At 42.1% G+C, this 24,292-nt stretch overlaps 1 non-coding gene across 1 annotated transcript; it reads right to left on the reverse strand.

The window, feature by feature from the left end:
* Window positions 1-1,830: 1,830 nt before the first annotated feature.
* On the reverse strand, window positions 1,831-1,937 carry LOC131250469 (small nucleolar RNA R71). The gene has a single exon (XR_009173394.1). It is a non-coding gene; the product is annotated as a small nucleolar RNA R71 (small nucleolar RNA).
* Between the last annotated feature and the right edge of the window lie 22,355 nt (window positions 1,938-24,292).

Genomic DNA, 24,292 nt, shown 5'->3' on the forward strand with positions numbered 1-24,292 from the left:
CTGTTGTGACTGAAATTACAATGAGTTTGCAATGGCTTTGAATATCTCTATTTCTCTTTTAATGTTTATGATATTAGGAGGCCCTGTTGTTCACCATCGTCTCCTGGGCATGGTTGGATGATAGTACCCTTCCTGATCTTCACACAATGTTGATTGGTTGGTAATTAGTTTAATCCTATTGTTTGCTTTGTCTCCTGGGCATGGTTAGATGATGGAATCCATTCTAATTCATGTACCTTTCATCTCTTGAAAACCATATCAAATAAGTTCAGTTTGAATTCCATAATCATTGATGCAGGCATAAGATCTCCCTGATCTCTACAAGTGGATCCTCTGAATCCTTAGTTTCCTTCCTCTGAATTCCTTAAAGTTTTAGATAATTATTCCTTAAATTCTATTTGGTTTAGATCACATCTTAGTCTAGTTCTAGTTCTACTTGGTTTCAGATAACGTACAGGTATCAGTCCCTGTGGATTCGACCTCGGTCTTACCGAGTTTATTACTACATCACAACCCTATACTTGGGGGGTGAACAAGTTTTTGGCGAATGACGGTTACGATTCTCTGAAATTAATTGGTTTTAGGATTAGTTTAAGATTAGGATTTTACTAACCTTAGTTTTTTATTTATTTTTATTTTGAGTTCAAAACTAACTTGTTTCCTGTTTTATAGGATCTTGACATAAGTTTCTCAATTAGTAATTCCTTCCTAATCTCTCTACTTTTTCCTATTTTTTGAATTAGGGTTTAAATTTTAGAAAATTTCTAATTCTAGTATCCTCCCTTCTATAGGAAATAGTTTATTTTTAGAAATTAGGTTATTTCTTTCCCTTCTTAGAAATTAACTTTCTATTTTTAACTCTTTTAAAATATAAATTGTTTCCTAAATTATTTTTAGAATTTTTGTTTAGAAACTAACCTTCCTATTTTGTAGGCCTTTAAAATAGAAATTTCTAATTCGGTAAGCTCCTTCTCTACTTCCTATTTTTTTCAGTTCTCTTTTAAATTTACTTTCTAGTTTAAGTCTTTCCTAATTTATTTTAGAAATTTCCACTTTCTTTTAGGAATTCCTTCTTTTAGAAATCAATTTACTGCAATTTTCCTTTTAAAGGATCGTTCTTCTCTTTTTAGAATATAACTTATTTTTGTTTTATTTTGCAGGTTTTTAACTTAGGACTCTAATTTGGTAATTTCTTTCCAACTCTCTCTTTCTTTCTAGATTTCCTTTTCCTTTCTTAGGATTAGGTTTTAATTGAGGGCTGCGAGTGTTTTCATGCCCAAGTGGGCTCGTGACAACACTCGACGTCTCTTGACTGAAGGAGGATTGGTTGAGGGGTTAACTATCCATCGCAGGATTAGACACTGCTCGAAATCCCCTGAGTTAACTGAAGTTATGGCTGAAGACCAACCTCCTCTACTTCCACCAAGGGTGGAGGATACCCAAGATGAGAATGAGGTGCAACAGGCACCCCCGCCTCGTACTCTACGAGATTATCTACAACCGGCGGGAGTGAGTACGCCCTCATGCATGATTTTTTCTGAAAACACAGGACAAATGGACATCAAGCCAGGAGTTATCCAACTCCTTCCCAAATTCCATGGACTTGAATCAGAAAGTCCATATTTACATTTGAAAGAGTTCGATGAGATTATAGCTACATTATGTTTTCCTAATGTATCTGAGGATACAATTAGGCTGAAACTCTTTCCTTTTTCCCTAAAAGAGAAAGCTAAGACGTGGTTACATTCACTGCGTCCTAGATCCATTGGCACATGGAACGACATGCAGAGGGAATTCATAAAAAAATTCTTCCCACATCATAAAACGATTACCCTCAGAAAAGCAATCATGAACTTTGCCCAAAAGGAAGATGAAACATTCTTCCAATGTTGGGAAAGGTTCAAGGATTTGGTCAGTTCATGCCCACAACACGGATTTGAAACGTGGCACATTACAAATTTTTTCTACGATGGACTGACATCTTCCATGCGCCAAATGGTCGAGACAATGTGTAATAGAGAGTTCATTAATAAAGATGTCGACGAGGTATGGGACTACCTCGACAGTTTGGCTGAAAAAACACAATCTTGGGACTATTACCCAAAGTCGAACACCACGTCTAAGCCGACTCAATTAAAGGAGAAAGGTGGATTATATCTCTTGAAAGAAGAGGATGATCTCAAGTGTAAAGTGACTACGCTCATAAGGAGAGTTGAGGCCATGGAAGGAAAGAAGGATAAGGTCAATGAAATTGTTTGCGGCATCTGTGATTGCAACATTCACACAACTGAAAACTGTCCTCCAATACCTGCCTTTCGAGGAGTGTTGAATGAACAAGCCAATGCCGTAAATAATTATCAAAGACCTTTTACTGGACCTAACTCTAATACATACAACCCTGGCTGGAAAAATCATCTAAACTTTAGTTGGAGGAATGGACAGACGGCTACTCCTCCAGGTTTCTTCAATCAAAATCCAAATCAAGTGAAACCTCAAGAGGAACCGGTTCAAAATCCCATACAAGAGCTGGCTCAGGCAATGTGGGGAATTACAGATTTTATGCAAAAGATAGATTCTCGTATGACGGTTATAGAAAAGGGGATGCTTCCTACACAACCTCTCCCCAATCCTAAACCGCAGTACGAGAATAATGATCCTAGCTCTTCAAATCAGATGGGGCATGCTAAATCCATCACCACTCTTAGGAGTGGGAAGATCATTGATAAAACTCTTCCGGTTAGGCCCGAAAAGCCTCAAGAACCAGAAGAGGACAACAATGATAGATCCAGTGATGCCCCACAAAAAGTAGAACCGGAACTTCTAGAGAAGCCAGTTGCTCCATTTCCCCAACGGTTGGTTTCACCAAAACCTCTCTCTAACTCTCAGGATATCCTAGAGGTGTTGAAACAGGTGAAAGTCAACATTCCTCTACTTGATGTCTTTAAACAGATACCTTCATATGCCAAATTCCTGAAAGACTTATGCATGACCAAAAGATGAAAAATTATTCAAAAGAAAATCTTCTTGACTGAGAAAGTGAGTGCCATCCTGAAGCAAGACGTGCCGCAGAAATTCAAGGATCCCGGTAGCCCAACCATATCATGTGTAATCGGGAACCATCGAATTGATCACGCACTTCTTGACTTAGGAGCGAGCGTCAATCTGATTCCCTTCTCGGTATACAAACAGTTAGGTTTGGGTGAATTAAAACCCACCCTAACCACACTACAACTTGCTGATCGCTCTGTTCGTGTACCAAGAGGGATAATTGAGGATGTGTTAGTCCAGGTCGATAGATTTTACTACCCTGTAGATTTTATCATCCTGGATACCGAACCCATCAATAACATGAGCACTCAGATTCCCGTCATTCTTGGTCGCCCATTCCTTGCCACGTCAAATGCAATTATCAATTGCAGGAATGATGTCATGACTATGTCTTTTGAAAATTTGACATTGGAGTCAAACATTTTTTTCAATAACGGCAACAACTCAGAGGATGATGACGATTTCCATGACATTAATATGATTGACTCTTTCGTGGAAGATACGACACCGCTGACCTTATCCTCCGATCATCTGGAGACGTGCCTGGCCCACTCCCATGATTTTGATGATGACATGATTAGGGAGACGTGCGCCTTACTTGATACTGCACCGGTACTTGAAGTTAACCGGTGGAGGCCACAATTTGAAGAATTACCACAAACCGATGTAGTGCCTCTACCGTCTAACCTCAAGCCGCCGAAGCTTGACCTAAAACCTTTGCCCTCTGATTTGAAATATGCCTATTTAGGTCAAGATGAGACATACCCGGTGGTGATCTCTGCCCACCTGGAGAAAGAACAGGAGAGTATGCTTATAGCTACTCTCATTGAGCATAAAGGAGCCCTGGGATGGACGATAGCGGACCTCAAGGGAATCGATCCCTCGATTTGTACTCACCGCATATATCTTGAGGATAATGCAAAAACCGCTCGGCAACCACAACGTAGACTAAATCCAAACATGAAGGAAGTGGTTAAGGTCGAAGTTCTTAAACTATTGGATGTGGGTATTATATACCCTATATCTGATAGTCAATGGGTGAGTCCAACTCAAGTGGTCCCTAAGAAGTCCGGAATCACCATCGTAGCCAATGCTAATAATGAACTCGTGCCAACTAGAGTCACTACTGGTTGGAGAATGTGCATTGACTACAGGAAGTTGAATACCGTCACAAGGAAAGACCACTTTCCTTTACCATTCATTGATCAGATCTTGGAAAGGTTAGCTGGTCATTCCTATTACAGTTTCCTTGACGGGTATTCGGGCTATAACCAGATAGAGATAGCCCCTGAAGACCAGGAAAAGACAACATTTACATCTCCCTACGGCACCTTTGCTTATCGAAGGATGCCATTCGGACTATGTAATGCCCCTGCCACTTTTCAGCGATGTATGCTTAGTATTTTTTCTGACATGGTAGGGCAATATCTAGAGGTCTTCATGGACGACTTCTCTGTTTATGGTCCATCTTTCAGCAAATGCTTGGAAAGTCTTAAATGTGTGTTGAAAAGATGTGAAGAAAAGAACTTGGTACTTAATTGGGAGAAGTGTCATTTCATGGTTCAGAAGGAAATTGTCCTTGGGCATATCATCTCGTTCAAGGGAATCGAGGTAGATAAGGCAAAAATCGATCTTATCTCTAACCTACCTCCACCTAAGAACATCAGAGACGTGTGATCCTTCTTAGGACATGTAGGATTTTACAGGCGATTCATAAAGGATTTTAGTCTCCTCTCTCGTCCTTTTTGCACTCTTCTTCAAAAGGATGCTCCGTACGAGTGGACTGAGCAATGCCAGGAAGCTTTCACCAAGCTTAAGGGCACGTTAACCACTGCACCTATCATGCAGCCACCCGACTGGAGCCTTCCTTTTAAGCTTATGTGCGATGCTTCTGATTATGCTCTTGGGGCAGTCCTAGGCCAGAGAAAAGATAAGAGGCCTTACGTCATTCATTACGCAAGTAGAACTTTAAATTCTGCCCAGGTGAACTACTCGACTACGGAAAAGGAACTCTTAGCTATAGTATTCGCCTTGGACAAATTTAGGTCCTACTTGATCAGATCCAAGATCATTATCTACACAGATCATGCTGCACTTAAGTATCTTCTTTCGAAGAATGATTCTAAGCCCCGTTTGATACGATGGATCCTTCAACTCTAAGAATTTGATTTGGAAATTAAAGATAAAAAGGGAGTAGAGAACGTAGTGGCCGATCACCTTTCTCGCCTTAATACCTCTGAGTCCCTTGAGACGACTCATATCAATGACATGTTCCCTAATGAACAACTGTTCAGAGTCTCCCATTCACCTTAGTTTGCTGATATTGCTAATTATCTTGCTACAGGTGCCATACCGACACAGTGGACTATGCAAGATAAGAAGAAATTCTTCATCGAGGTGCGCAACTTTTTCTGGGATGATCCTTACTTATTTAAGTATTGCCCAGACCAAATCCTAAGGAGATGTGTACCAGACGATGAGCATCAGAGCGTCATCTCCTTCTGTCACTCACAGGCCTGTGGTGGTCACTTTTCTGCTAAAAAGACCACGGCCAAGATTCTGCAGTGTGGCTTTTACTGGCCCACTATGTTTAGGGACACTCATGAGTTTTGCAAAGCTTGTGAGCGTTGTCAGAAATTGGGAGCATTGTCCCGTCGAAATATGATGCCTTTGAATCTCATCCTTATCATTGAAGCATTTGATTGCTGGGGCATCTATTTCATGGGACCATTCCCCCAATCGTTTGGGAATCTGTATATTTTGCTCGCCGTGGATTATGTCACTAAATGGGTCGAAGCGATTCCGTGTCAAAAGAATGACCACCGCACGGTCATTAAATTCCTAAAAGAAAACATCCTTTCTCGATTCGGAACGCCTCGAGCCATCATTAGTGATGGGGGTTCACACTTTTGTAATAAACCATTTAGAGCTTAATGAAGAAATACGGTATCTCTCATAAGGTGAGCACCCCGTACCACCCATAGACAAGTGGGCAAGCCGAGATTTCTAATAGGAAAATTAAACACATTTTGGAAAAAACGGTTAACCCTGATCGTAAGGTTTGGTCAATCCGATTGACTGATGCCTTATGGGCATACCGTACTGCCTTTAAAACCCCTATTGGAATGTCTCCCTTTAGACTTGTCTATGGGAAAGCTTGTCACTTGCCTGTGGAGCTGTAACATAAAGCATACTGGGTGATCAAAAATCTTAATTTCAATCTGGACAACGCTGGCTCGCTACGCAAACTTCAATTGAATGAACTTGAAGAAATCTGGAATGATGCGTACGATAATTCGAGAATTTACAAGGACAAGATGAAAGCATTTCATGACCAACACATTTTGCGAAAATCATTCACGCCTGGTCAGAAGGTCCTTTTGTATAATTCTCGATTACATCTCTTTCCGGGTAAGCTTCGATCTCGTTGGACCGGCCCTTACATTGTTGTCACTGTTTTTCCGTATGGGGCCGTTGAGATAAGAGATCCCGACAATGGCAAGGAGTTTAAAGTCAATAGACATCGATTGAAACCATTTGTCGAGAAATTTGATTCAGAGGACATGTCCATGCTTCTGACTGATCCTGTTTACCAGGATTGATCTCCTAGTCTGATGGAGGTATAGGTAGGTTTCCTGTTTTCTTAGGACTAGTATAGTTGCTTTATTTGTCTGGCTGAAGACAGTAAACTTAGCGCTCCTAGGAGGCAACCCAGCTCTTCATTTCATTTCGTTTTTATCATTAGTTAGTTCAATGTTTGTGGGTAACATTACTGCAAACCCTCACGAGACTACAACTCGTCCACTAGGGGTAACCTAGGGGTTTAAAGGCTTGTTGCATATGCTAAATGCAATCTAGAGCACCTGCGAAAGTGGTATAGGTAGGATTTCATTTTTGTTATTTTTATTTTATTTTATTTTTGTTGGTTTCTCTCTTGTGCTGACCCGCTCTTACGTAGATATCTTTGGAAAGCCTCTTGATTCTTTCGTCCAGGTACTATCTTTCCATCACTCCTATTTTTCCGTTGTCTCATGTGCATTGCATGTCTATTTCTTTTTACATTGAGGACAATGTAGATTTTTGGTTGGGGGTGGGAGATTAGGTTTCCTAATCAGTGTTTTCTTGGTCTTGAGCAAAAGTTGTGAAAATTTTTAATTTTTCAGGATTTCTGATGAAGTCGAAGTGATTTTGACAGGCCATCTAGGGCACTTAGAATTTCAAGATGCGTGATGTTGGTACTTCATGACTCTTGGATTCAGTTATCTATTAAATTTCACAGCTAAGTTTGAATTGTTAATCCATTATTAGAATTTGTAAACATTGATTGAGTCATGAATTCGCAGGATACATCTCGCTGGCATATTAAGGTTTCAGTTCGATATTAAAGGATTAACTTGGTAATCACTAAACATGAAAGGAACCAACTTGAGAAATCGAATGGATTGGGCGAACAGTCTTTACCATAGGTTTGCTCCCTATAGGTGAGGATTCGATTCCCCATGAATGATATGTGAAAAAGTTGGGTCTTTACCTTAGGTTTGCTCCCTATAGGTGAGGATCTGATCCCTCTTCTTGGCGATACTTCTAATGAAAAAAATCAAAAATTAAAAGAATAAAAAGATAATGTGTAAGCCAAGTTGGGTTATCGTGAATTCTCTTAGTTGTTACCAATGATATCCTTAAATATCGAGGTGAATCTTAATGTTGACAAGTCGAGATTAGACTATACATCCATGGAATTCAATATTTAGAATCATTCTAATTAATGGATTAATATTTGAGCTTGATTATGAAGTACCGTGAGTTTGATTCTAGGAGAAAGTAATGCCAACATTCATGAATCTTAGAATTCGAATATCTGAATTGTTTTTCATAAATCTCTCGAGTTTGTAGAAAATGTCCTATAATTCTCAACTTACTTTTCGCATATTTTGCTCGGGACTAGCAAAATGCTGGTTGGGGGTTGTGTTGAGGGTCGAATATTGCATATCAGACCCCAGTTATTACTTGGATCTACAAGCATAATTCCGTTTAATGGCTGATTTAATCATGTTTGTGTTGTAGGGCGTGTTTACGAGCCTGGACTGGGAAAAGGTACCAAAAGCATGGATTTAAAGCTCAGGCATCACCAAGGCAATGGACGGGACCCCATGGGACCATGAACGAGGATTTACACGTCAGAGATTAGAGAAATTCCAGTCACTCACTTTAAACAGGCCTGAAAGACATCCAAAATGCAGGATCATGGGGTTCCCACCATCTGATTGGCTCCAAACTTTATATGAGGCCTGATGACCCTAAATAAACCGTACACGTCAAATTTCAGTAGTTGGATCGTCATAGAAGTGGTCCAATGGACAGATCAGTCCATGAATGTGTGATTTGGGACCCACCTGAGATCTGGATACGCTTCAAAGTTGGTCTCGCCCCATTTTATGAGGTGATACAACAGATGGTCGGGGTAGATTTCTCGGAATCATCACCATAGACCCCACCTGTGTTGAGTGTACATCGTGCACTATTGCACCAGCCATGCACGGTAACGGAGCTTCGGTCAAACCACTCCCTGACCGAAGTTTTCTTCCCAGTTACGCAGGCCGTCTGCTGGGAAGTCTCGTGGCCCACTTGCATTCATCATACGGGAGATCTGGACCGTCCATCAGAACTCTACAGGTCCACTAACTGAGACCTAGGTGGAAGCTTGTCAAGAAGCAGCGAGGATCTAATTTCACCTACCCGAACGCAAGACGGACGGCAGAGCAGAAAGTCTGGTGGACCGCATCAAAAGCAACCCAAAAGCATCCATTTCTAACCGAAATTTTGAGGGGAATCGAATGGACGGACTAGATTTCGAAACCGAAATCGATCATGGACCCCACCAACGTCGACAGCGAGCCCCGCATGCGCAGGCCCTGTTTCCCCGTCCGGTCGAGGCCGGGATTTGCGGGGGATAGTGGGCCACGGTCATCAATAATTTGAGTGATCCATACCGTCCAATGTGTCCACAGGGAGGCCAATCTTCTAGCCAAGATCTCAGAAATGACGGATAGTTTGATATCGTGCCATAAACACAACCCAAACGCAAGATATTCTGCGTTTTCACTGCGAACGCGAACGCGGCTGCGTAAATAGCTATCCTTCTCTCCCGGCGCAGCAACTCAGACTTGGATATGAAGTCTTTGATTCGCAGGGGACCAGGATATAAGGAAGGTGCGGGAGAGAGTACAAGGAGCGCTGGTTTTTGGACGATTGAAGGGATTTTCTGGTGTAACGGGAGGTGGGTTGCTGCTGTAACAGATTGGAGGCCGTGGGAGAGGAAGGTGGTTTTGCTGCTGCAACATGAGCACTGGGTTTTGAAGGCTTGAACGTGGCTGGTAACGGGGCTGCTCGTTTTGGTTTTAGGTAGAAGAAAAGCTGAGGAAAAGAGAGGTCGGCTGTGAAGCTGGGACGTGGGAGAAAGAGAGAGGAGCCTGGTTTTTCTCTTCTTTTCCTGTATATTTCCTCTATTTTTTTTTTAATGTTCAGCCCATTCATGTGTGGCTAATCCTCTTAGCTAGGGCTAAGAGGTGAAGCCTGTAGCGAGATGGGAGACACTATTTCATGCGTTTAATTTGAATTTCTGAACTGAACTTGGTTTTAAGCTGATTATTGAAAGAATATTTTCTCAGTCTTTAATGGTCTGTTGTGACTGAAATTATAATGGGTTTGCAATGGCTTTGAATATCTCTATTTCTCTTTTGATGTTTATGATATTAGGAGGCCCTGTTGTTCACCATCGTCTCCTAGGCATGGTTGGATGATAGTACCCTTCCTGATCTTCACACAATGTTGATTGGTTGGTAATTAGTTTAATCCTATTGTTTGCTTTGTCTCCTGGGCATGGTTAGATGATGGAATCCATTCTAATTCATGTACCTTTCATCTCTTGAAAACCATATCAAATAAGTTCAGTTTGAATTCCATAATCATTGATGCAGGCATAAGATCTCCCTGATCTCTACAAGTGGATCCTCTGAATCCCTAGTTTCCTTCCTCTGAATTCCTTAAAGTTTTAGATAATTATTCCTTAAATTCTATTTGGTTTAGATCACATCTTAGTCTAGTTCTAGTTCTACTTGGTTTCAAATAACGTACAGGTATCAATCCCTGTGGATTCGACCTCGGTCTTACCGAGTTTATTACTACATCACAACCCTATACTTGGGGGGTGAACATAAGGTTTAGATTTTATAATTAGGAATCAGTATTTTGGGTTTGAGGTTTAGGGCTAGGGGTTAGGGTTTTGATTTTGGGTTTGGATTTTAAGTTTTAGGGTAGGGTTTAGAGTTTAGGATTTTGGGTTTCAGTTTATGGCTTAGGGTTAGGGTTTTGGGTTTGGGGTATGGGGTATGGGGTTTGGGGTTTGAGAATTAGGGAGGGTTTCAAGTAAGGCTTAGATTTTAGGATTATGGATTAGTGTTTAGGGTTTACGGTTAAGGGTTTTAGTGATTTAATTGGGGTTTTGGGTTTAGGATTTAACGTTTCGAGATATTAGGGTTTTCGGTTTTTGATTTTGTGGTTTAAGGCAAAAGTTTACAAATTAAGTTTACATTTTACTTTCATATTTGTACTTGAAATGGTGATGTTTTGAGTAATCAACTAATAGGTACTTGCTTGAAGTAGCTAGGTCTCTCATACTATATATGAATGTACTAGGAAATCTTTGGAGTTATGTCATTTTGATGACCTTTTATCTTAACCGTCAGCCCTTATCTATTCTTCAAGGTCATTCAACCTTCTCTTCTTTTTCTAGACAAACAACCATTTTTCATTTTCCCTTCATCTTCATGTGTTTGGGTGTATTACTTTTGTTCACAAGTTAGGCACATAATTAGATAAAATGGACCCTTGAAATCTTAAGTACATTTTCCTTGAATATTCTAGAACCCATAAATGTTATATTTGTCTTGATTCTCTTACACGTCATATCCATGTGAGTATCGATGTGGGTTTCTTTGAACAAGTGCCCTTTTATTCTATAAAATGGGCCACCATGAACTCGATTGATCAACCTCTTACAGCCCAACTTCACTCAAGTTTTAACCCTCTTGATGAGGTGACTCATCATCTTCCTCTTGGTGCAGATACTGGGACTGGAAACTCATGCCCACCTCAATCATACTGAGGTCTCTGGACTATCATCAGCTATTTTTTAATCTAGACTTACCCATTGCGCCTTGAAAATATATGAGATAATGCACTCAACATCCATTCTCCCATTTTGTTTCCTATCATTGCTTGTCACCATCATTTAAATTTTGTTCGAGTTGTTCGAGTGTTGATTTCCATTGTAACTCACAAGTCGTGGCCTTTTATCAGTTGAACATTAAGAATGTGTTATAATATGGATATTTATTTAAAGAAATTTACATGTCGTAATATATGGGCTCAAGTAATGACAACATACATGGTTTTAAAAATTCAGTAATGCACTTCTTCTGGTTGGCTTTCATCGGTGTTGTGTGGACCACTCAATTTTTGTTAAGTGAAGTGAGAAAAGAATTATGATCCTGATTGTGTACGTTGATGACATAATAATCACGAGCAACAATGTAAATGGAATTACCGAAATTAAATGTCATATTCAACAATAATTTCAAACCAAGGATTTAGTACGCTTAGGGTACCTTCTTGGAATTGAGGTGGCCCACTCCACTTTTGAGACTATGTTCAATCAAAGGAAATATATTCTTGGCTTCTTAAAAGAAACTAGTATGATGGGATGCAAATTGTATAATATTTTAATGGAGGACAAATACAAATTAGTAGATGACCAATGAGAGTTATTCGAAGCTCCAAAAAGGTATTGTTGATTGGTGGAGAAACTTATCTACCTTATACATTACTACACATATCATCTGCCATTGGAGTTGTTAGTCGATTTATGCATCAACCACGAACTTAGCATTAGAAAGTCATGGTGCATATTCTACGATATTTGAAGGGATCTCTAGGACAAGGATTGATGTATAGGTCCAATGGTCACCTTCGAGTAGAAGTGTATGCATATGTTAATTGGGCTAAATCAGTGACGGATAGGCGATCGAACTCTGGGTAGTGTGGGTTCGTTGGAGGCAATTCAATTATATCGAGTAACAAACAAAACGTAGTAGCTAGATCTAGTGCAGAAGGAGAGTATAGGATTATGGGCCATGAAGTTCGTGAGATGATTTGGATGAGATTATCTCTTCAAGATTTTTGGGGCCATTTGACATCTCTATAAATAAGAGCTTATTGACTTATTTCTAAAATAAATAATTTTAAAAAAGAAGAAGAAGAAGAAGCTTTTAGATTGTTTGGTAAAAGTTTAATTAAGGGGCTTATTTGTTTATAAAATAGCAAATAACCTCAGATTTCATAAGTTGATGAGGGGTTACTTTTTGAAAAAGAGCTTATTTAGCTTAATTGAGTAGACGATTTTTTGATAAATTTGTTCTTAAACTTTTCAAGTAATTCCCATCTTGCCCTCTTTTCTTCTCTTTACAATCTCTCTGAGGTAGGCCCACATGATGAATAACCAATATTAAAGGTTGGCCCCCACATGTTGATGGTGGGCCCCCAAATAATGAATGGTCAACATTAAAGGTAAGCCCACGTAATGCATGGTCACATCAAATGTGAGCCCCACATGATGGTGGCCCGCATCATAGTGTGGCCCCACATGATGGACGATCCACATCAAGCAAGCCCTACCTAATGGGCATTCCACATTAAAGGTGGGACCCACATGATGGATGGTGGACATTAAATGTGGGACCACATGATGGAAGGTTAACATTAAAGGCGGGTCCACATGATGAATGACCCATATTGAAGGTTTGGCCCCGCATGCTGGATGATCCACAATAAAGGTGGGACCATGCATGACGGATGATGGACATCGAAGGTGCGTCCCACATGATGGATGGCTCATATCAAAATGTAGCCCCACATGATGGACTATCCACATCAAGTGGGCCCCACATGATAGATGGTTCATAACAAACGTGGGACCCACAAGATCGATAGTGGACATCAAAGGTGGGACCCTCATGATGAACAACCCATATTGAATGTGGACCCGACATGATGTATGGTCCACATCAAGATGGACCCACATAATGAATGGTTCACATCAAAGGTGAGCCCCACATGATGGATGGCCTGCATCCCAGTGTGGCCCAACATAAAAAAACATCCACATCAAGTGGGACTCATTTGATGGGTGGTCCACATCAAAGGTGGGACTCACATGATGGATGATGGTCATTGAAGGTGGGCTTACATGATGGTCGTTGACAAAGGTGGAGCCACTTGATGAGCGACCAATATTGAAGGTGGGGCTCCACACAATGAATGGTCCACATCAAGGTGGGCTCCCATAGTGGATGGAGTGGGCTTCACATGATGAAAGGGTCACATCAAAGGTCGTTGACAATGAATGGTCCATATCAAGGTCGTTGGCAAAGAGTGGCCCCTCATAATGGACGGTCCACATCAAGTGGCCCCCACCTAATGGACAGTCCATATCAAAGGTCTCGCATGATGGATGACCCATATCCAAAGTGGGCCACAAGATGGATGATCCACATAAAAGGTGCACCCCACATGATGAATAGTGGATATAAAAAGTGTGCCCCACATGATGGACAAACCACTTCAAATGTAGGGCCCACACTATGAATACATCAAATGTGGACTCCACGTGATAAGTAGTGGACATTGAGGGGCCACTCATTAAGGACAATTAACATTAATGGTAAGCCCCACGTGTTGGATTGCCTACATCAAGGTGGGCCCTAATGATGAACGATCCACATCCAAGATGAGCCTTGCATGATGGATGACCCACTTTGAAGGTTTGGCTCACACAATGGATGATCCGCATCGAAGATGGACTTCGTATGATGGATGATCCACAACCAATATCTGACATAATGGATGGCCCAAATGTCTTAACACATGAAGATTGTATGTAGCCATCCAGTCTTTTGCTATTTAGGGCACGGTCCATTTATGGTGAGATCCACCAAAACAACCATCTAGATTGCTCTTATAATAGAGCTTTCGTAATCTTTAAAAATGACATCAACTACCCCTAAAAAAGCGCTTATTTAAATATTTTGCCAAATCATACTTATTTCAAATAATAGCTTTTTCAGTTTTGAAAAAAAAATGATTTTAACAAACAAGCTTATTTAATTTAATTTTTTTATTTTTTAAAAGAGTTTATTCGACCAGCTCTTATTGAATTAGAGTAAAGATGCACATAGTTCTTTCATGGTTCCCCAATGTGATAATCAAGTAACAACCCACATTGCGAACAATCCAATTTTCCTTAAAAGAACTAAACATATCAAGGTGGATCGTCATTTTATTCAGGAAGAGAATCATTGTTAAAGAAGTTGCTATTACGCTCCAGTTGAAGTTACAATTAGTAAACATTTTTACCAAAGTATTACTGAGAACTATGGGCATACACATTAATAACAAGATGGGATGCAAAATATATATGCTCCATCTTGAAGGAGAGTGTAGAAAGTACTGTTTAGGCCAACTTAACATACTTGGGCCTAAAGCCCACTTGTGTTTATTTTAGATATAATAATATTTTGGAGAGAAAGAGGGTAACCCTAACTCACATTCTCTCCTCTTTCATCTTCCTTCAACGCCACTCTCTCTCTCTCTCTCTCTCTCTCTCTCTCTCTCTCTCTCTCTCTCTCTCTCTCTCTCTCTCTCTCTCTCTCTCTCTCTCTCTCTCGTGTGTGTGTGTGTTGCATTATTCAACCACACTAGACAAACCTAGTCAGCGCTTCTTGCAACAGATCAGCATCCATTGCTGATCGTGCCTAGTGTAGGTTGTTGAACACATCTCAATTAAAAGTTGATTTAAACCCATGCTAGGCTTGAACATGTCAACAGTCTATGCTAGATTTGATCAACAAGCCTAAACCCATCATCAGTAATCTCTTCATCCACACACCATAGCCCCATGCACCAAACTCATCTTCATCGCATTGGATATGCTACATCTCTCTTGTGCCTAAAGCCCAATGTTGCCCATATCATGTCATCATGAATCACAACCCCATTGACTAGATTTGTGGAAGATGTATATATAAAAAAGGTGAGAGATCTGTAAAGATCTACAAAAGATCTTAACAAATATATGTAAATATATTCGTATGCATATCTATAATATATACAACTATATGTGTGTGTGTGTGTGTGTCCTATACTCTAGAGTCAGTGTGGTGGGTGTTCTTCCGTGAGCTTATGAATATAAATGTGAAAATATGCATGCAAGATATGTTATGGTCCATTTGTTTAGGGGATTGAGCATAATTGAGATTTAGTCCCATGTTAAGGCCCCATGCCTTCCATGTAAAATTCATCAAGCTAAAATGGCACTTCTCTCTACATAAATGAAATTAGTAGCATTTTCTAAAACTTCATGCTATAGGGAGGAAGTGCTACTTTAGTGCGACAAATCCTAGAAAAGCCTATTAAAATTTGGATTAACCTTCATCCTAATTATGTGGTGATGGATCTTAAGATTTGCATAGTAATTGTTGAGGAAATCCTTGATACTCTAGCAAAATATGATGGTTGATATGCATATATTAAAAAATTATTGCACACGTGAAAGAGGTAAATTAAGTTAAACCATCCAAAAATTAGATATCTCAATTTAAATGGCTTATAAGACCTAAAGCTATGAATATAATGGTCAATAAGATGAAAAACATCCAGTGACTCAAGGGCAAATGACTAATAATCTGATATTAGAGATTGTTCGTGTAATGGATCTTTTAAATGATGACATATCTTAAGGTCCCACAGTTAAAAGTGCAACACTTGCCGTGTGGCACAATGTTGCCCAAGCTCCATGGGGCCTACCACGATGTATGTGTTTTATCTACATTGTGCATCCATGTTGCCAGCTTATTTTAATGTATGAGTCCAAAAATGAGACAGATCCAAAGTTCAAGTGGACTATACCATAGGATACAATGGGGATGAAAGATACCCACCGTTTAAATCTTTATAGAGCCCACTGTAGTATTTATTTGCCATCCATACTATCCATAAGGTTACATAGACATAGATGGATGAAGGAAAAATACAAATATCACCCTTATCCAAAACTTACGTGGCCTCCAAAAAGTTTTTAATAATGGGTGCTCAGTCTCCACTATTTCCTATGTGTGCTCCACTTAAGCTTTGGATCTGCTTCATTTTTAGGCTCATGCCTTGAGATAATCTTAAAAGAAGAGACAGATGACGTGGATAAAACATACTTATCTTAGAGGGGCCCACAAAGATTGACCCACGTTATGCCACCAAGGATATCCCTGGTTGCGGGTGCTACAAGCAATCCGCTTTCCCCCAATTTGGATAGACTAATTCAACTAATGGCATGTGCACTCTTTGAGTGCCAACTTATCAACCACCCTATTAAGAGTATCAAATAATTATCATATGTATGCTTTAAAATGTGTTTCGTATGAATTTTACCGAGTTATTTGATATACTGTGAAGGTTGAGGCTAGATGTAATGCCCTGGAAATCGGGGGTCGCGCATCCGCTCAACTCCCGAGTTCCCGAGAGTCACTATTACAGATTTTCATTAATATGCATTTAATCTATTTAAGTTGCGCAGCCTGAAAATTCTCTGAACATGAAACATGAACACACAAGTTTGCTGAAATGAAAGAGATTTGACATATATATGTACAAGTCCAAAATATAAATGGGTCGCACAAGGCGTTGCCCAACCAAAACAACAAAAGAATATTATGTCCAAAAGAATGAGGCTGAGCCCATTTGTAACATCCTGGATTTTCACTGTTTTAGATTTTCAAAAAAAAATCTTGAATTTTTTTTATTAATTAACTTATAATATCCCTTAATGACCATTAGCACTCAATGTTAGTGTATACAGGGGTGGTACTAGTAAAGAACCGCACCAGTCCGATTAATCAGCCGTAGGAAGCCAATGAATCCGCCCGATCACTTGAACATCAGGTGTAGTGTAACGTCCCGCCCAACCAGAACAGTGTCCTGGGGCGTCCACGTAGGATTTGCCACAAGACCATTCGTTTAAGCCACTCATAGTGAGGTATCACAAATAAATTAGATCAAGATTAACTCAATTGAATAGACCAGACGAGCCTTGATAGAAGTTGATGCGGGCCTCCAAGCCAGATGGCCGTTTACACTTAGCGACAGCCCGTGCGGGCTATACCGCGACATGGGAAGGTCAGAAAATTATAAAAATTCAAGGGAGTATAGATCTCACTGGGCTTGAGGACCATCACGGACCACGGAACCAGTGGACACCCAGAAATAGGATCTGGCACTGACTAAATGCACCCCACTTATGCAAGGACCGGAATCTGGCGCTCGCAAATGAAGCTGAGATACAAGGCTATCTAGCCGTCGGATCTCTTCTACATTTTTAGGGGAGGTCTAATGAATTTTTCTACACCCGTCCACAAACTCTGGGACCCGATCGTGGAACGGTGACCGTTGATCGCAAATCGGGCTCGTGCGACCAAACTCCAGATCCGATCGTCCCCAAATTTTGCATGGCCCTTCAACGGCCCATGAAGCACCTATCCTATAAGTTTCATGGTCAGAGGGCCACCAGAACTGCCTCGTTATCCAAACAAGCTCTAGACCGCTCGTTGGTGAACCACTAGTTCCAAAACTATAGAATAATGTTCGTCTTACTAGGCTCGACGTCCATTGCAGGAGTCAGACCTGGGTAGTGTCCTGAACCGGTCAACTTGAACTGAAGGATGAGTGCATGAGAAGTGCAAATACCTTAAAGAAAGGAGTTGAAACTTAAGTGAATTAAGTCATCCACTCTTATGCAAAGTTGAGGATTTCGGACCGTCGGTTTGCGACCAAACTTTACCCATGGAGAAAGGATATTTCTCTGCTCATATCCGTATAGTCGTAGCCCCGATCGACCATCGGTGACCGTTGAATAGATTTCTAATCATATCTGTAGATCGGCGCATCCAAATGGCGGGCCGATCATGTTCATACGTAGATCATCATAAGGGCTAACTATCCTACGGTGTATATCAATATGTATACCTTATAATGGGCCCTAGATCTTGAAAAGATCCTCCCATAGGTCTAGTATAGTAAAAACCCAACACTTGGGGCCATTTCCACCAAATCTGGCATTATAAAAGGGCCTCATTTGGGCTCTCTCTCCCCATACAATTTTGCCCTAGAGAAGGAAAGAGAGAAGAGAGGAAAATGAGAAGAGAAAGAGGAGAAAGGAGGAGAAAGAGAGAGGAAGAAGAGAGTGAAGGAAGGTGGTGTTCATGGTGGGGCCCAAGGGAGCTCAACCTTGCAACTCTCCACCTCTTCTCCAAGAAAACCTCCACCACAACCACAAGAATCGTCCGTTGGTCATCTAGGTAAAACCCCTCCCCCCTTTTTCTTGAAATCCATGTATTGAGAAGGGATTTCATGGATTTCTAACATGCAAATGGTTGTTTTAGGGAATCCGGCCGTCCGACCCTAAAAGCCTCATTCCTAGGTCGTTTCCAAGTCTTCAACGATCCATAAGTGCGGACTATTGTTCTTAGGTGGCCTAGCACCAATTTTAATACGAGATTAATGATTTTGATTGCTTGGATGTTATGTTTGAAAGCCTAGAGAAATCTTAGGAATTGTATGTTGGTTGGAATGGTATGGATTTATATGTTTGGCTCTCTCTCATGATGTTATTTATATTTCTCACATGATTTGATGTATGGATGATCATATGCTCATGCTGTGTTGATTTTTATACGTTGTTTACTTCATATTACGTATGATTTCATTACTCTTGTGTACATGATTTTTCAATATGGAGGAAGTGTTAACTTCCTCACCAACCCACACCACACACATACACTTTATTCATAATGTTAATAGTTTGCTTGTTAGAGAAATTTGAATTGTATGTTGAGCAACATGAGAACATGGTGTTGAATATGCTTGATGATGCTTTGGTTGTTGGCATGTTATGAATTATTATTTCTACCCTTGGGTGGGTCAGGAACTTGAGGAGAGACGGTGGTCCCATCGGTAGGACTGCGCTATGGTTGGACTTGTTGGTTTGGGCGGGTGTGATCGGGTGGCTGTAGTTCGACTACATGGGACCCTCGTGCCCGATGTCACACGCCTCATGCTCGCCTGACTCGCAAGGTCTAGCCTACTGTCTGACCAACTTTGATTGTTAACCATGCTTGTTCACACTTGTATGGAACCTGGAACACCCTACAACCGTTGTCGCTCATCAATAACCCACTTAAAATTTGGTCCACAGCCTCGTGAGCCGGGCATGGTGGAATGGGACACTATGTCCGAGCTGTCGGCCTACGCTGGGGTACCGCGCCTCCCCGTAGTGACCGCGAGCGATCCCTTTCTCATGGCACTCCTCATGTGCTTGAAGTCGGGGATGAGGAACCCGACGGGATCACGGACCGCGGGGTCTCGGCCTCACGCATTGGGGGGTCTTGGCCTCGCAACCCGTTTAGGGCATTGATACGTGGGGTGTACCAGATTCTCAAATCTGCTGGATGAATGGACCTAATTAATCACATGGCTAACACGATCACATGCATCGCATTAGTTAGGGTGGCAACTCGGTAGTCGAGGTCGCACTGAGGGAGTGTTGGCATTGGCGATCGTTAGATGGTGTCGCACGAGGGAGCGTTGTGGTGAGGGCATGCATCATGTCATGCTGCATACATGCGCATTAATAAGATTACTTAGATGTATGTGATTGCATGCTTTTCATTAAGATCATATTATAATTGATGCCTGTGATAACTTAAGACTAATAGCACCCACTGAGTTGATCACTCACTCCCACTCTGGGACGATGTTTTAAAACACCAACCAGACCCGTTTATAGATGCAGGTGGTTCAGGGGCAGAGGAGCCTGGTGAGGCGAGCTTCGATGAGGAGGACGAGCTAACTTACTTCTAGATGATAGACGGTTCTCCGCCAGCTTGAGGGGCGGGGTTGGATCGCTGAGCAGGGGGCTCAGTCCTATTCTTTTGGTCTTGCTATTCTTTTGAGATTTTGATGCGTAGCGTTTTATGCAACCCATGTATTCTTTCGGTCATGTATATATGTGTATATATATATATATATATGTTTGTATTCGGTCTCTTTCATTTCAGTGGACTTGTGTGGATGTACTTCATGTACCAGGAGATTCCAGGCTATGCATTTAGATTGGATCGCATATTAATGAAAATTGGCTAAAGTGACCTCGGGAACTCGGGAGTCGAGTATATGCACGACCCCCGATTTTCAAGGCGTTACAAGAGCCCAGCCATCCAATCCCGCCCCTCAAGCAGGTGGCGAGCCCTCCATCAGCTGGGAGTATGACAGCTCATCCTCCTCGTCCAGGCACGCCTCGCTGAGCTCCTCCAATCCTGAGTCACCTGCATCTATGAAAGGGTCTGGTTGGTGTTTCAAAACACCGTCCCAGAGTGGGAGTGAGTGATCAACTCAGTGGGTGCTATTAATCTCAAGTTATCACAGGCAACAATTTTAATATGATTTTAATGAAAAGCAGACAATCACATACGCCTAAGTAATCTTATTAATGCGTATGTATGCAGCATGACATGATGCATGCCCTCACCACAACGCTCCCTCATGCGACACCATCTAACGATCGCCAATGCCAACATTCCCTCAGTGTGACCTCGACTGCCGAGTCGCCAACCTAACTAATGCGATGCAATGAGGTCGTGTTAGCCGAGTTATTAGTTAGGTTTATTCATCCAGCAGATTGAAAAATCTGGTACACCCCACGTATCAACGCTCTAAACTGGTTGCGAGACCAAGACCCCCCAATGCGTGAGGCCGAGGCCCCGCGGTCAGTGATCCCGTCGGGTTCCTCATCCCCGACTTCAAGCACATGAGGAGTACCAAGAGAAAGGGATCGTTCGTGGTCACTACGGGGAGGCGCGGTACCCCAGCGTAGGCCGACAGCTCGGACACAGTGTCTCATTCCACCATGCCCGGCTCATGAGGCTGTGGACCAATTTCAAGTGGGTTATCGATGAGCTACAGCGGTTGTAGGGTGTCCCGGGTTCCATACAAGTGTGAGCAAACAGGGTTAACAATCAAGGTTGGTCAGATAGTAGGCTAGACCGCACGAGCCCAGGCAAGGGCATGGTGGAACGACATCGGGTGCAAGCAACCCATGTAGTCTAACTACAGTCGCCCACACGCACTCACCCAAATCCATGAGATTAGCCTCAAGGCGGTCCTACCAACGAGACCGCCTTAACTCTCCTTGTTTTCTTAACCAACCCTAGGGTTTGGATGGTAGTTCACAACATGTCAACGGACAGAGCTATCAACTAGCAAAAATCATAATCATGTTCTCACACCTCAATCATATAATTCAGATTCATCTAATAAGCAAGCTAACATAATTTATGAGCAATGGTGCATGTGTGTTGTGTGTGTTGGTGAGGAAGTTGCTCACAACTCACAAAAACAATTACATAGGAATTAATAAGGCACGCATACTATAGGGCATCATCATATGAGCAATCCAACAAGTCATCAACAAGTGATCATCAAATTTCAACAAGTCATGTAAGAAGCAAGAATAGCATCATGTGAGGAAATCAAATAAAACATACAATTCCATACCATTAAAATAGACATAAATTCCTAGGTTTTCTCTATACTCTCTAAATGTATCAACCAAGCAATCATAATCATTAAACTCATATTAAAATTGGTGCTAGGCCACCTAGGAGTAATAGTCTGCACCTATGGCTCGTTGAAGATTCAGAAAACGCCCTAGGAAAGAGGGCTTCCGGGTCGATCGGCCGGAAATTCTAAAACAAGCTCTTGCATGTTAGAATTCCAAGACAAACCCACCTTTCTACATGGATTTCAAGAAGAATGGGTGAAAACCTTACCTAGGCAACTCACGGTCGGTTGTTGAAGTCAAGGGGGAGAGTTTCTCCTTGTAAGAGAGGCAAGTTGGAAGGGTTTGCTCACTTGGGGCCCCACCTTGATCTAGGGTCCACCTTGGATCTCTTTCTTCTCTCTTTCTCCTCTTTACTCTCCTTCACTCTCCTTCTCTCTTGGTGGTTGTAGCAAATGGGAGAGAGAGTTATGAGGGATAGAGTTTATTCCCTAGACTTGGGCCTTTTGGCCTTAAGTTCCCTTAAATTCTCAAAATAGCCTACTAGGTCTCCCTTTTAGAGTTGGAGTGGCCCTAACACTCCTTTGGCCACCAAATTCGGTGGGTAGGTGCCCTATGGCCCGATTAGGGCTCGTGTAAAATTTGGGAATAGACGGATGGACGCTTGTGGGGTTTGAGTCAACAGTTCTGATCCTTAATCGGCCCTGAGGGATCCATTCTGGTGATTAGAGTGATTCTGGTGGTCCTCTGGCTATGAAATTTCTAGGATAGGTGCTTCATGGCCCGATGAAGGGCCATGCAAAATTTGGGGACGATCGGACCTGGGGTTTGGTCGTACGAGTCCGATTTGTGATCGACGGTCACCGACCCACGATCGGGTCCCAGAGTTGGTGGACGGGTGTAGAAAAATTCATTAGACCTCCACCGTAAATATGGAAGAGATCCGATGGTCGGATAGCCTGGAATCTGGGTTTCATTTGCAAACGCCAGATTTGGTCCTGGCATGGGTAAGGTGCATTTAGTCAGTGCTAGATCTCACTTCTAAGTGTCCGCTGGGTCCGCGGTCCGCGATGGTCCACAAGCCCAGTGAGCTCTATGGTTTACTAAATTTTTAGATTTTTCTGACCTTTCACCGTTGCGGTATAGCCCGTTCGGGCTGTTGCTCAATGTAAATGGTCATCCAACTTAGCGGCCAACACTTGGTCTTGCCATGGCCTGTCTGGTTTATTCAAATGGGTTAATCCTAGGTTAATTAGCTTATGGTACCCCTGCCACAAATGTTTTAAATGTTTGGTCCTGCGGAAAATCCTACGTGGATGCCCCAGGACACTGTACCGATTGGTCGGGTTGTTACAATCTACCCCCCTTACACATAAATTTCATCCTCAAAATTTGTACCTGATCATATTGCTGAAGCAGGGTTGGGTAATGCTTGCGGACTTCTACTTCCATCTCCCAAGTGGCCTCTTCTTCATCGTGATGAGTCCATAGTACCTTGACCAACGGGATGACCTTGTTGCGTAAGACTTGCTCCTTCATATCAAGTATTCGAGTAGGTCGAAGAATGTAAATGGCGTTTTCCCTAAGTTCCACATGTTCCCACTTGATGATATGTGAAGGATCGGGGACGTACTTCTTCAACATTGATACGTGGAAGACGTTATGCACTCCGGCTAGAGGTGTGGGTAAAGCCAAGCGATAGGCGACCGCACCCACACAGTCCAAAATTTGAAATGGCCCGATGAACCATGGCGCAAGCTTTCCTTTCTTGCTAAAGAGCAAAACGCCCTTCATTGGGGAGATCTTGAGAAATACGTGGTCCCCAGCTTCAAATTCCAAGTCCCTTCGCCTTGTGTCGGCATAGCTTTTCTGTCTGCATTGAGCCGTCAAGAGGCAGCGCCGGATAATTCTAATCTTTTCGGTCGTGATCCGCACCAGATTCTGTCCTAGCAAACCCTTCTCGCCAATTTCCTCCCAACAATGTGGGGCTCGGCAGGGACGCCCATACAAGGCCTCATAAGGCGCCATGCCGATGCTAGCTTAGAAGCTATTGTTATAGGCAAACTCGGCATATGGGAGGCAATCGTCCCAACTCTCCTGGAAGTCCAGAACACAAGCACGCAACATATCTTCCAAAATCTGGTTCACCCGTTTGGTTTGTCCATCTGTTTGCGGGTAGAAGGCGGTGCTGAATTTCAGTTTCACTCCCATAGCTTCTTGAATGCGAGTCCAAAAAATCGACATGAAACGAGTATCCCGATCCGACACAATCTCCAATGGGACACCATGGAGCCGCACTATCTCCTTGATATACAGTTTAGCCAAGTCATCGGCGGAGCTAGAAGTCTTGATTGGCAGGAAGTGGGCTGATTTGGTTAGCCTGTCCACAATCACCCATATCGAGTCGTGCTCCTTTCTAGTCTTGAGTAACCCGGCAATGAAGTCCATAGATATGAAGTCCCACTTCCATTCTGCTATAGGCATGGGCTGCAACAGGCCTGGCGGTCGGTGGTGTTCAGCCTTAACTTG

This window comes from Magnolia sinica, chromosome 6, assembly GCF_029962835.1.
Source record: "Magnolia sinica isolate HGM2019 chromosome 6, MsV1, whole genome shotgun sequence".
NCBI lineage: Eukaryota > Viridiplantae > Streptophyta > Magnoliopsida > Magnoliales > Magnoliaceae > Magnolia > Magnolia sinica.